Source organism: Cryptomeria japonica, unplaced genomic scaffold, assembly GCF_030272615.1.
Source record: "Cryptomeria japonica unplaced genomic scaffold, Sugi_1.0 HiC_scaffold_555, whole genome shotgun sequence".
In the NCBI taxonomy this organism is placed as follows: Eukaryota; Viridiplantae; Streptophyta; class Pinopsida; order Cupressales; family Cupressaceae; genus Cryptomeria; species Cryptomeria japonica.
In genome coordinates, this window is record NW_026729364.1 from 74,788 (window position 1) to 86,946 (window position 12,159).

Genomic DNA, 12,159 nt, shown 5'->3' on the forward strand with positions numbered 1-12,159 from the left:
TTGGAGCGACTACCATTGCCGAACCATTCCGCAGGTCGAGTCCATACCAAGGCCGCATAGAGATTCACGATGAGCTCCTGCATAGCAATCAGGAGACTTGCCGTGTCCATCACAATCGATAAATCCTGGTGCAAGATTTTTGCATCCGAGCGCTCCAACCAGTCGAGCACCAGCATCAATCGACATAAACGGGCACGGGGGGAGGATGCTCGAGAACACTACCTCCCCTATATAAGTTATTTGTCCGATTCTCAAGCAGCCGAAGTCTGGTCATCGAATCGGGTCAAAGACCACAACTTCCGACTTTACCCACAATGCAAGTCATCGAATCGAACATCGGCCCCCGAGTCGGACTCCATGCGTATGTCAGGTCATCGGACCCAAATTCCGCCTTCCTGCGCATGGCGGGCCATCAATATCAACTCGGTCATCGGACCCAAACTCCGCCTTTTTGCGTATGGCACGCCTTCAAATCGGTCATCGGACCCAAATTCCGCCTTCCTGTGCATGGCGGGCCATCAACATCAACTCGGTCATCGGACCCAAATTCCGCCTTTCTGCGCATGGCACGCCATCAACTCGGTCATCGGACCCAAATTCCGCCTTCCTGCGCATGGCAGGTCATCGGACACAAATTCAGACCTCGCCAATATGCCTACGTATCGAATCGGTCATCGGACCCAACTTCCGACTTCATCCATACTGTAGGGTCTTTGAGGTTGGCGCGGTGCGCTCAACCCAGGGAGTCGACCCATCGAAGCATACACCTCCCCTATATAAGCTATTTGTCCGATTCCCACACCTGTGTAGTTTGCACCTCTGACCAGGACATCGACCCCAACTTCCGAACTCGACTGCAACGACGGCACCAGCGCCTTGGTGCGCACCTTGCGACGCACAGTCCCAACATTCGCCTTCCTGCACATGGCAGGTCATCGGACCCAAATTCCGACCTCGCGAGTATGCCTACATATCGAATCGGTCATCGGACCCAACTTCCGACTTCATCCATACCGTAGGGTCTTTGAGGTTGGCGCGGTGCGCTCAACCCGGGGAGTCGACCCAACGAAGCATACACCTCCCCTATATAAGCTATTTGTCCGATTCCCACACCTGTGTAGTTTGCACCTCCGATCAAGACATCGACCCCAACTTCCGAACTCGCCTCCAACGACCGAACCAGCGCCTTGGTGCGCACCTTGCAACGCACAGTGCCAACATTCGCCTTCCTGCACGTGGCAGGTCATCGGACCCAAATTCCGACCTCGCGAGTATGCCTACATATCGAATCGGTCATCGGACCCAACTTCCGACTTCATCCATACCGTAGGGTCTTTGAGGTTGGCGCGGTGCGCTCAACCCGGGGAGTCGACCCAACGAAGCATACACCTCCCCTATATAAGCTATTTGTCCGATTCCCACACCTGTGTAGCTTGCACCTCCGATCAGGACATCGACCCCAACTTCCGAACTCGACTAAAAAGACCGCACCAGCGCCTTGGTGTGCACCTTGCAACGCACAGTGTCAACATTCGCCTTCCTGCACATGGCAGGTCATCGGACCCAAATTCCGACCTCATGAGCATACCTACTAATCGAATCGGTCATCGGACCCAACTTCCGACTTCATCCATACCGTAGGGTCTTTGAGGTTGGCGCGGTGCGCTCAACCTGGGGAGTCGACCCATCGAAGCATACACCTCCCCTATATAAGCTATTTGTCCGATTCCGACACCTGTGTAGTTTGCACCTCCGCTCAGGACATCGACCCCAACTTCCGAACTCGCCTGCAACGACCGAACCAGCGCCTTGGTGCGCACCAAAAGTGCGCACTTTTGGAGGGCACTTTTCTGCGCTCCAAAGGTGCGCACTTTTGGAGGGCACTTTTTGGAGGGCACTTTTCTGCGCTCCAAAGGTGCGCACTTTTGGAGGGCACTTTTTGGAGGGCACTTTTCTGCGCTCCAAAGGTGCGCACTTTTGGAGGGCACTTTTTGGAGGGCACTTTTCTGCGCTCCAAAGGTGCGCACTTTTGGAGGGCACTTTTTGGAGGGCACTTTTCTGCGCTCCAAAGGTGCGCACTTTTGGAGGGCACTTTTTGGAGGGCACTTTTCTGCGCTCCAAAGGTGCGCACTTTTGGAGGGCACTTTTTGGAGGGCACTTTTCTGCGCTCCAAAGGTGCGCACTTTTGGAGGGCACTTTTTGGAGGGCACTTTTCTGCGCTCCAAAGGTGCGCACTTTTGGAGGGCACTTTTTGGAGGGCACTTTTCTGCGCTCCAAAGGTGCGCACTTTTGGAGGGCACTTTTTGGAGGGCACTTTTCTGCGCTCCAAAGGTGCGCACTTTTGGAGGGCACTTTTTGGAGGGCACTTTTCTGCGCTCCAAAGGTGCGCACTTTTGGAGGGCACTTTTGTGCACTCCAAAGGTGCGCACTTTTGGAGGGCACTTTTCCTGTGCTCCAAAGGTGCACACCTAGGTGAGCACCTTCGACCACACCTTGTAGCACACCAAACTCTGACTTTCGACTTCATCCGCAATGCAGGGTCTTTGAGGTTGGCGCAATGCGCACAACCAGGGGAGTCGACCCATCAAACCCAACACCTCCCCTATATAAGCTATTTGTCTGATTCTCATACATGCGTAGCCTGCAGGAGCAATTAGGACATCGACCCCAACTTTCGGCTTCTAAACGAAAACAAGGTCTTTGAGGTTGGTGTAATGCGAACAACTAGGGGAGTCAACCCATCAAACCCAACACCTCCCCTATATAAGCTATTTGTCTGATTCTCATACATGTGTAGTCTACAGGAGCAATTAGGACATCGACCCCAACTTTTGACTTCTTAACGAAAACAAGGTCTTTGAGGTTGACGTAATGCGCACAACCAGGGGAGTCGACCCATCAAACCCAACACCTCCCCTATATAAGCTATTTGTCCGATTCTCATACATGTGTAGCCTGCAGGAGCCATTAGGACATTGACCCCAACTTTTGACTTCTTAACGAAAACAAGGTCTTTGAGGTTGGCGTAATGCGCACAACCAAGGGAGTTGACCCATCAAACCCAACACCTCCCCTATATAAGCTATTTGTCTGATTCTCATACATGTGTAGCCTGCAACAACGATTAGGACATCCACCCCAACTTCTGAATTCGTCTGCGTTGACCGCACCAAAGGTGCACGCCTTGGTGCTCACCAAAATCCGACTTCCGACTTCTTCTGCTATGCGGGGTCTTTGAGGTTGGCGCAGTGCGCACAACCAGGGGAGTCAACCCACCGAATGCAACACCTCCCCTATATAAGCTATTTGTCTGATTCTCATACATGCGTAGACTGCAGCAATGATTAGGACATCCACCCCAACTTTTGACTTCTTAAACAAGACAGGGTCTTTGAAGTTGGTGCAGTGCACACAACCAGGGGAGTCGACCCATCAAACGCAACACCTCCCCTATATAAAGCTATTTGTCCGATTCTCATACGTGTAGTCTGCAGCAGCGATTAGGACATCGACCCCAACTTCCGAATTCGTTTGCATTGACCGCACCAAAGGTGCACGCCTTGGTGTGCACCCTGGAGTGCACTTTGGTGCTCACCTCGGTGCACACTTTGGTGTGCACCTCGGTGTGCACCAAAGGTGCGCACCTTGGAGCGCACCAAAGGTGTACACTTTGGAGCGCACCACATAGGGTCTTTGAGAGGTTGGCGCAGTGCGCACACCAAGGTGGGTGTTGAGGTGCGTGCCGAGGTGGGTGGGTGCTAGGGTGCGCTCCATGGTGGGTGCCAGGGTGGGTGCGTGCTAGGGTGGATTCCAAAGAGGGTCATAGGGTGGGTGCCAAGGTGGGTTGGTGATATAGTGGGTTCAAAGGTGGGTACTAGGGTGGGTTCCAAGGTGGGTCACAAGTTGGGTGCCAGGATGCGTGGGTGTTAGGTTGGGTGCCAAGGTGGGCTCCTGCGTGGGTGGGTGCTAGGGTGGGTTTCAAGGTGGACGCGAGGGCGGGTGCCAAGGTGGGTAACAAGTTGGGTGTTAGGATGGGTGAGTGCTAGAGTGGGTGCCAAGGTGGGTGGGTGCTAAGGTGGATGCCAAGGTGGTTCACAGGGTGGGTGGGTTCTAGGGTGAGTTCCAAGGTGGGTCACAGGTTCAGTGCTAGGGTGGGTGTCAAGGCGGGTGTCGAGGTGCCTGGGTGCTAGGGTGTGGATGCCAATGTGGGTCATAGGGTGGGTACTAGGGTGGGCTGCAATGTGGGTGCCAAGGTGGGTAACATGCTCGGTGGGTTCTAAATTGGGTGCCAGGGTGGGTGTGCACCCACCTTGCCCGAGGTGGGTGCCAAGGTGCCAGTGTGGGTGGGTGCTAAGGTGGATGCCAAGGTGGGTGAGAAGGTGGGTGATAGGTTGAGTGGTAGGATGGGTGGGTGCCAAGATGGGTCACAGGGTGGGTGCAAGGGTGGGTAGGTGCTAGGGTTGGTGTCAGGGTGGGTGGGTGCTAGGTTGGGTTCCAAGGTGGGTGCGAGGGTGAGTGTCAAGGTGGGTCACAGGTTAGGTGCTAGGATGGGTGAGTGCTAGGGTGCAAAGGTGCCAGGGTGGGTGCTAGGATGGGTCGATGCTAGGGTGAGTGGCAAGGTGGGTCCACAAGTGTCAAGGTGGGTGCCGAGGTGGGTGCCAAGTCGGCGACTGCTATGGTGGATGCCAAGGTGGGTCACGGGGTGGGTGCCAAGTTGCTAGGTTGGGTTCCAAGGTGGGTGCCAACGTGGGTGCTAGGGTGCGTGGGTTAAAGGGTGTGTCACAACGTGGGTGCCAGGATGGGTGCGCACCCACACTGGCCAAGACGGGTGCGGGTGCAAGGTTGGGTTCCAAGCCCGGTCACAGGCTGGGTGCTAGGATGGGTGGGTGCCAAGGTGGGCACCAGGGTGGGTGCACCCACCCTGGCCAAGGTGGGTCACGGGGTGGGTCCTAGGGTGGGTAACGGGGTGGGTACTAAGGTGCGTGCCAAGGTGGGTCATAGGGTGGGTGCCAAGGTGGGCACCAGGGTGGGTGTGCACCAACCCTAGCCAGGGTAGGTCACGGGGTGGTTGTCGGGGTGGGCGTCAAGGAGCCAAGGTGGGTGGCAAGTAGCCAAGTTGCGTGCCAAGGTGGGTGTCGGGGTGGGTGCCAAGGATCCAAGGTGGGTGCCAAGGAACCAAGGTGGGTGTCTGGGTGGGTGCCGAGGTGGGAGCCAGGGTGGGTCCCAAGGTGAGTGCAAAGGTGGGTGCCAGGGTCAAGGTGAGTGCCAATGTGGGTTCCAAGGTGCCAGGGTCAGGGTGAGTGCCAATGTGGGTTCAAAGGTGCTAAGTTGGGTGCGAGGTTGGGTGCGAGGGTGGGTGGGTGCCAAGGTGTGCTAGGTGGAAGCCCGGGTGGGTCGGCATCCCATGGGTGTCGAGTTGGGTGCCTGATGGGTGCTTCTTGTCAAGTTTTAGTCGTCGGGACTCATTTCGAGCCTTAGAGGTCGTTTCTTGTCCGGTTGCCCTGTCTTCGACCTGGGAACCCAATTTTGGTCCTCGGGTCCCATTTTTTTTTGTCTCGCATCCCACTTTTGGCCTGTGGCCTTTTCGGGGTCGATTCTCGTTTTGGGCATCAGAGCATGTTTCTTCTCCTAAAACCCAATATTTGTTTATTAAGTCTCGGAACACATTTTTGTTCTCGTGGACCCATCATGGGTCTTGGAACGCATTTGTGGTCCTTGGGTCCCATTTTGCATCCCGAAACTTGTGTTTTGGTGCTTGATCCCTATTTTGGGTGCCCACCTTGCACCAAGTGCGCACCCGGGGCAAACCGAGCGCCTTGGTGCACCGGGGCAAGATCGAGCGTGCACCCGAGGCGCCCCGAACATGCACCAAGGTGCACTCGGCCCACATGTGAGCGCAGGTCGTTGCGCCCGAGGTGGTGTGTGGGCACCGCGTTGCAGACGGGACACTGCACGCACACGACGCCCCCTCCAGGTGCACGCACGTAGGCCGGGCCGGGTGCACACCCGACGCCCTAGCAAGGTGCGCGCACCCGGGCAGGGCTCACACTTGGCGAACGGGGCGCACTTCGCGAGGGAGGGTGTGCACCTCGACGGGGGTGGGTGGCCGGGGTGGATTCGCACGTGGGTCGCGGTTTGCTAAGTACACACTGCGACAAGCTCATAACGGGTGCGATCATACCAGCATTAGTGCACCGGATCCCATCAGAACTCCGCAGTTAAGCGCGCTTGGGCCGGAGTAGTACTGGGATGGGTGACCTCCCGGGAAGTCCCGGTGTTGCACCCTTTTTTAGTTTTTCGCCGGGCGTCGCAATGCTATTTGAATAAACCTTTTGCCCGTTTGCGTTCTCGTCGGGGCCGGGCCGGGCCGGGGTGCGCTGCCCGCACTACCGCGCGCGCGGGGGGCGACACCGAGCGCGCACCCGAGGCGCCCCGAGCACACAGGCCACGGTGCAACCCGGGCGTTGTGCGCGCACCCCGGTGCGCCCGAGGTGCTGCGCGCGCACCCAGGTGAAATCGGTGTGCACCTCGGCCAGTGCGCGCTCGGTCGAGTCGCGCACGTTGGCCAAGGTGCACGGTGATGTTTCTTACTCTAAGGTTCCGCACCAGACGCCCGGGACAGGTGAGCGAAGCTGGGCGGGGCCGGGTGCGCGGCCGGGGCAGGTGCACGCAGCTGGAGAGAGCTTTGGAGCACACTTCGGAGCGCACCAATGATGCGCTCCATTCAAAAGTTTCCTGAAAAGGCAAAAAAAGTTGAGATTATAGAATTTCCCACTTGAGAGATTGTAAAAAAAAAAAATTTAAAATGAAGGAAACGCGGGTGCCAAGGTGTGCGCAGCCCAGCCAAGGTGTGCGCACCAAGGCGCCCACCCTGGCGAAGGTGCACGCAAGGTGCGCACCCGAGGCAAACCGGACAATTAACCCAACTTTCGACTTCGCGCGCACCTTGGAGCGCACTTCGGAGCGCTCCTTGGTGCGCACCAATCTTGGGCACCTCGGAGTGCACCATGGCGCCCACCAAGGTGCGCACCCGGGGCAAACCGAGCTCCGACTTCGTGCGCACCTTGGAGCGCACGAAAGGTGCGCACCATGGCGCCCACCAAGGTGCGCAGCCCAGCCAAGGCGTGCGCATCAAGGTGCGCACCCTGGCGAAGGTGCGCACCCGGGGCAAACCGAGCTCCGACTTCGTGCGCACCTTGGAGCGCACAAAAGGTGCGCAACCCAGCCAAGGTGTGCGCACCCCGGTCAAACCGAGCTCCGAATCGTGCGCACCAGAGGTGCACGCCATCGTGCGCACCTTGGAGCACACTTCGGAGCCCTCCTTGGTGCGCGCCGATGTTGCGCACCTCGGAGCGCACCCGGGGAAAACAATGCAATTAACCCGACTTTCGACTTCGTGGGCACCTCGGAGCGCTCTCGGGTTCGCACCTCGGAGCACACCGAGGTGCGCACCTTTGATGCGCTGCCTTCACCAATTTCCAGAAAAGGCAAGAAAACATTGAGAAGGTGTGCGCACCGAGGTGCCCACCCTGGCGAAGGTGCACGCGAGGTGCGCACCCGGGGCAAACCGGGCTCCGACTTCGTGCACGCCGCACCTTGGAGCACACTTCGGAGCGCTCCTTGGTGCGCACCAGGGCGCGCAACCCAGCCGAGGTGCCCACCCCGGCGAAGGTGCACGCGAGGTGCGCACCCGGGGCAAACCGGGCTCCGACTTCGTGCACGCCATGGTGCCCACCGCGGCGAAGGTGCACGCGAGGTGCGCACCCGGGGCAAACCGGGCTCCGACTTCGTGCACGCCGCACCTTGGAGCACACTTCGGAGCGCTCCTTGGTGCGCACCATGGTGCCCACCAGGGCGCGCAACCCCGCCGAAGGTGCACGCGAGGTGCGCACCCGGGGCAAACCGGGCTCCGACTTCGTGCACGCCGCACCTTGGAGCACACTTCGGAGCGCTCCTTGGTGCGCACCATGGTGCCCACCAGGGCGCGCAACCCCGCCGAAGGTGCACGCGAGGTGCGCACCCGGGGCAAACCGGGCTCCGACTTCGTGCACGCCATGGTGCGCACCGCGGCGAAGGTGCGCACCCGGGGCAAACCGGGCTCCGACTTCGTGCACGCCGCACCTTGGAGCACACTTCGGAGCGCTCCTTGGTGCGCACCAGGGCGCGCAACCCAGCCGAGGTGCCCACCCCGGCGAAGGTGCACGCGAGGTGCGTACCCGGGGCAAACCGGGCTCCGACTTCGTGCACGCCGCACCTTGGAGCACACTTCGGAGCGCTCCTTGGTGCGCACCATGGTGCCCACCAGGCCGCGCAACCCAGCCAAGGTGTGCGCACCAAGGTGCACGCGAGGTGCGCACCCGGGGCAAACCGGGGTCCGACTTCGTGCACGCCGCACCTTGGAGCACACATCGGGGCGCTCCCGGGTTCGCACCGGCGTTGCGCACCGTGGTGGGCACCTCGGAGCACACCAAGGTGGGCAGCGAGGTGCGCACCTTTGATGCGATGCCTTCACTAATTTCCATAAAAGGCAAAAAAAAAACGAGATTTTAAAATTTCCGTTTTGAAAGATAGTGAGAAAAAGGGAATGCTGGTGCCATCTTGAGCCCGCCCTGGTGCGCAGCCCAGCCAAGGTGTGCGCACCAAGGTGCCCACCCTGGCGAAGGTGCGCGCCCGGGCAATTAATCCAACTTCCAACTTCGCGCGCGCCAGGGTGGGAGCGCACCCAACAACCGGGCCTGGGAAGAGCCAATGCGAGAAACCCCACCAAACGCTCTGACAAAAAAAGAGGGGGCGCTCCAGTAACCCCGCTTCGGAGCGCACCCTGGGCAAACCCAGCCAAGGTGCCCACCCCGGCCAAGGTGCAGGCGAGGTGCGCACCCGGGGCAAACCGGGCTCCGACAACGTGCACGCCGCACCTTGGAGCACACTTCGTAGCGCTCCCGGGTGCGCACCTCAGAGCACACCAAGGTGGGCAGCGAGGTGCGCACCTTTGATGCGCTGCCTTCACTAATTTCCAGAAAAGGCAAAAAAAAAAGGAGATTTTAAAATTTCCGTTTTGAAAGATAGTGAAAAAAACGGAACGCGCGTGCCATCTTGAGCCCGCCCTGGTGCGCAGCCCAGGTAAGGTGCCCACCCTGGCAAAGGTGCGCACCCGGGCAATTAACCCTACTTCCGACTTCGTGCGCGCCAGGGTGGCAACCGGGCCTCGGAAGAGCCAATGCGAGAAACCCCACCAAACGCTCCGACAAAAAAAGAGGCGGCGCTCCAATAACCCCGCTTCGGAGCGCAGCCGGGGCAAACCCAGCCAAGGTGCCCACCCCGACGAAGGTGCACGCGAGGTGCGCACCCGGGGCAAACCGGGCTCCGACAACGTGCACGCAGCACCTTGGAGCACACTTCGAAGCACTCCCGGGTGCCCACCGGCGTTGCGCACCGTGGTGGGCAGCGAGGTGCGCACCTTTGATGCGCTGCCTTCACTAATTTCCAGAAAAAGGCAAAAAAAAATGAGATTTTAAAATTTCCGTTTTGAAAGATAGTGAAAAAAAAGGAACGCGGGTGCCATCTTGAGCCCGCCCTGGTGCGCAGCCCAGGCAAGGCATGCGCACCAAGGTGCCCACCCGAGGTGCACACCCGGGGCAAACCGGGCTCCGACTTCGTGCAGGCCGCACCTTGGAGCACACTTCGGAGCGCTCCTTGGTGCGCACCATGGTGCCCACCAGGGCGCGCAACCCAGCCAAGGTCTGCACACCAAGGTGCCCACCCCGGCGAAGGTGCACGCGAGGTGCGCACCCGGGGCAAACCGGGCTCCGACTTCGTGCACGCCATGGTGCCCACCGCGGCGAAGGTGCACGCGAGGTGCGCACCCGGGGCAAACCGGGCTCCGACTTCGTGCACGCCGCACCTTGGAGCACACTTCGGAGCGCTCCTTGGTGCGCACCATGGTGCCCACCAGGGCGCGCAACCCAGCCAAGGTGTGCGCACCAAGGTGCACGCGAGGTGCGCACCCGGGGCAAACCGGGGTCCGACTTCGTGCACGCCGCACCTTGGAGCACACATCGGAGCGCTCCCAGGTTCGCACCAGCGTTGCGCACCTTTGATGCGCTGCCTTCACTAATTTCAAGAAAAGGCAAAAAAAAAACGAGATTTTAAAATTTCCGTTCTGAAAGATAGTGAAAAAAAACGGAACGCGGGTGCCATCTTGAGCCCTTCCTGGTGCGCAGCCCAGGCAAGTTGTGCGCACCAAGGTGCCCACCCTGGCGGAGGTGCGCGCCCGGGGCAATCCGGGCTCCGACTTCGTGCACTGCATGGTGCCCACCAAGGCGCGCAACCCAGCCAAGGTGCCCACCGCAGCGAAGGTGCACGCGAGGTGCGCACCCGAGGTGCACACCCGGGGCAAACCGGGCTCCGACTTCGTGCACGCCGCACCTTGGAGCACACTTCAGAGCGCTCCTTGGTGCGCACCAGGGCGCGCAACCCAGCCGAGGTGCCCACCCCGGCGAAGGTGCACGCGAGGTGCGCACCCGGGGCAAACCGGGCTCCGACTTCGTGCACGCCATGGTGCCCACCGCGGCGAAGGTGCGCACCCGGGGCAAACCGGGCTCCGACTTCGTGCACGCCGCACCTTGGAGCACACTTCGGAGCGCTCCTTGGTGCGCACCATGGTGCCCACCAGGCCGCGCAACCCAGCCAAGGTGTGCGCACCAAGGTGCACGCGAGGTGCGCACCCGGGGCAAACCGGGGTCCGACTTCGTGCACGCCGCACCTTGGAGCACACATCGGGGCGCTCCCGGGTTCGCACCGGCGTTGCGCACCGTGGTGGGCACCTCGGAGCACACCAAGGTGGGCAGCGAGGTGCGCACCTTTGATGCGATGCCTTCACTAATTTCCATAAAAGGCAAAAAAAAAACGAGATTTTAAAATTTCCGTTTTGAAAGATAGTGAGAAAAAGGGAATGCTGGTGCCATCTTGAGCCCGCCCTGGTGCGCAGCCCAGCCAAGGTTTGCGCACCAAGGTGCCCACCCTGGCGAAGGTGCGCGCCCGGGCAATTAACCCAACTTCCAACTTCGCGCGCGCCAGGGTGGGAGCGCACCCAACAACCGGGCCTGGGAAGAGCCAATGCGAGAAACCCCACCAAACTCTCTGACAAAAAAAGAGGGGGCGCTCCAGTAACCCCGCTTCGGAGCGCACCCTGGGCAAACCCAGCCAAGGTGCCCACCCCGGCCAAGGTGCAGGCGAGGTGCGCACCCGGGGCAAACCGGGCTCCGACAACGTGCACGCCGCACCTTGGAGCACACTTCGTAGCGCTCCCGGGTGCGCACCTCAGAGCACACCAAGGTGGGCAGCGAGGTGCGCACCTTTGATGCGCTGCCTTCACTAATTTCCAGAAAAGGCAAAAAAAAAAGGAGATTTTAAAATTTCCGTTTTGAAAGATAGTGAAAAAAACGGAACGCGCGTGCCATCTTGAGCCCGCCCTGGTGCGCAGCCCAGGTAAGGTGCCACCCTGGCAAAGGTGCGCACCCGGGCAATTAACCCTACTTCCGACTTCGTGCGCGCCAGGGTGGCAACCGGGCCTCGGAAGAGCCAATGCGAGAAACCCCACCAAACGCTCCGACAAAAAAAGAGGCGGCGCTCCAATAACCCCGCTTCGGAGCGCAGCCGGGGCAAACCAAGCCAAGGTGCCCACCCCGACGAAGGTGCACGCGAGGTGCGCACCCGGGGCAAACCGGGCTCCGACAACGTGCACGCAGCACCTTGGAGCACACTTCGAAGCACTCCCGGGTGCCCACCGGCGTTGCGCACCGTGGTGGGCAGCGAGGTGCGCACCTTTGATGCGCTGCCTTCACTAATTTCCAGAAAAAGGCAAAAAAAAATGAGATTTTAAAATTTCCGTTTTGAAAGATAGTGAAAAAAAAGGAACGCGGGTGCCATCTTGAGCCCGCCCTGGTGCGCAGCCCAGGCAAGGCATGCGCACCAAGGTGCCCACCCGAGGTGCACACCCGGGGCAAACCGGGCTCCGACTTCGTGCAGGCCAGCACCTTGGAGCACACTTCGGAGCGCTCCTTGGTGCGCACCATGGTGCCCACCAGGGCGCACCCGAGGCAAACCGGGCTCCGACTTCGTGCACGCCGCACCTTGGAGCACACATCGGAGCGCTCCCAG

The 12,159-nt window shown here is 59.9% G+C and overlaps 1 non-coding gene across 1 annotated transcript; it reads left to right on the plus strand.

The window, feature by feature from the left end:
* The first annotated feature begins 6,167 nt into the window (after positions 1-6,167).
* Positions 6,168-6,286, plus strand: LOC131872321 (5S ribosomal RNA). Its single transcript, XR_009370484.1, has one exon. It is a non-coding gene; the product is annotated as a 5S ribosomal RNA (ribosomal RNA).
* Positions 6,287-12,159: the final 5,873 nt, after the last annotated feature.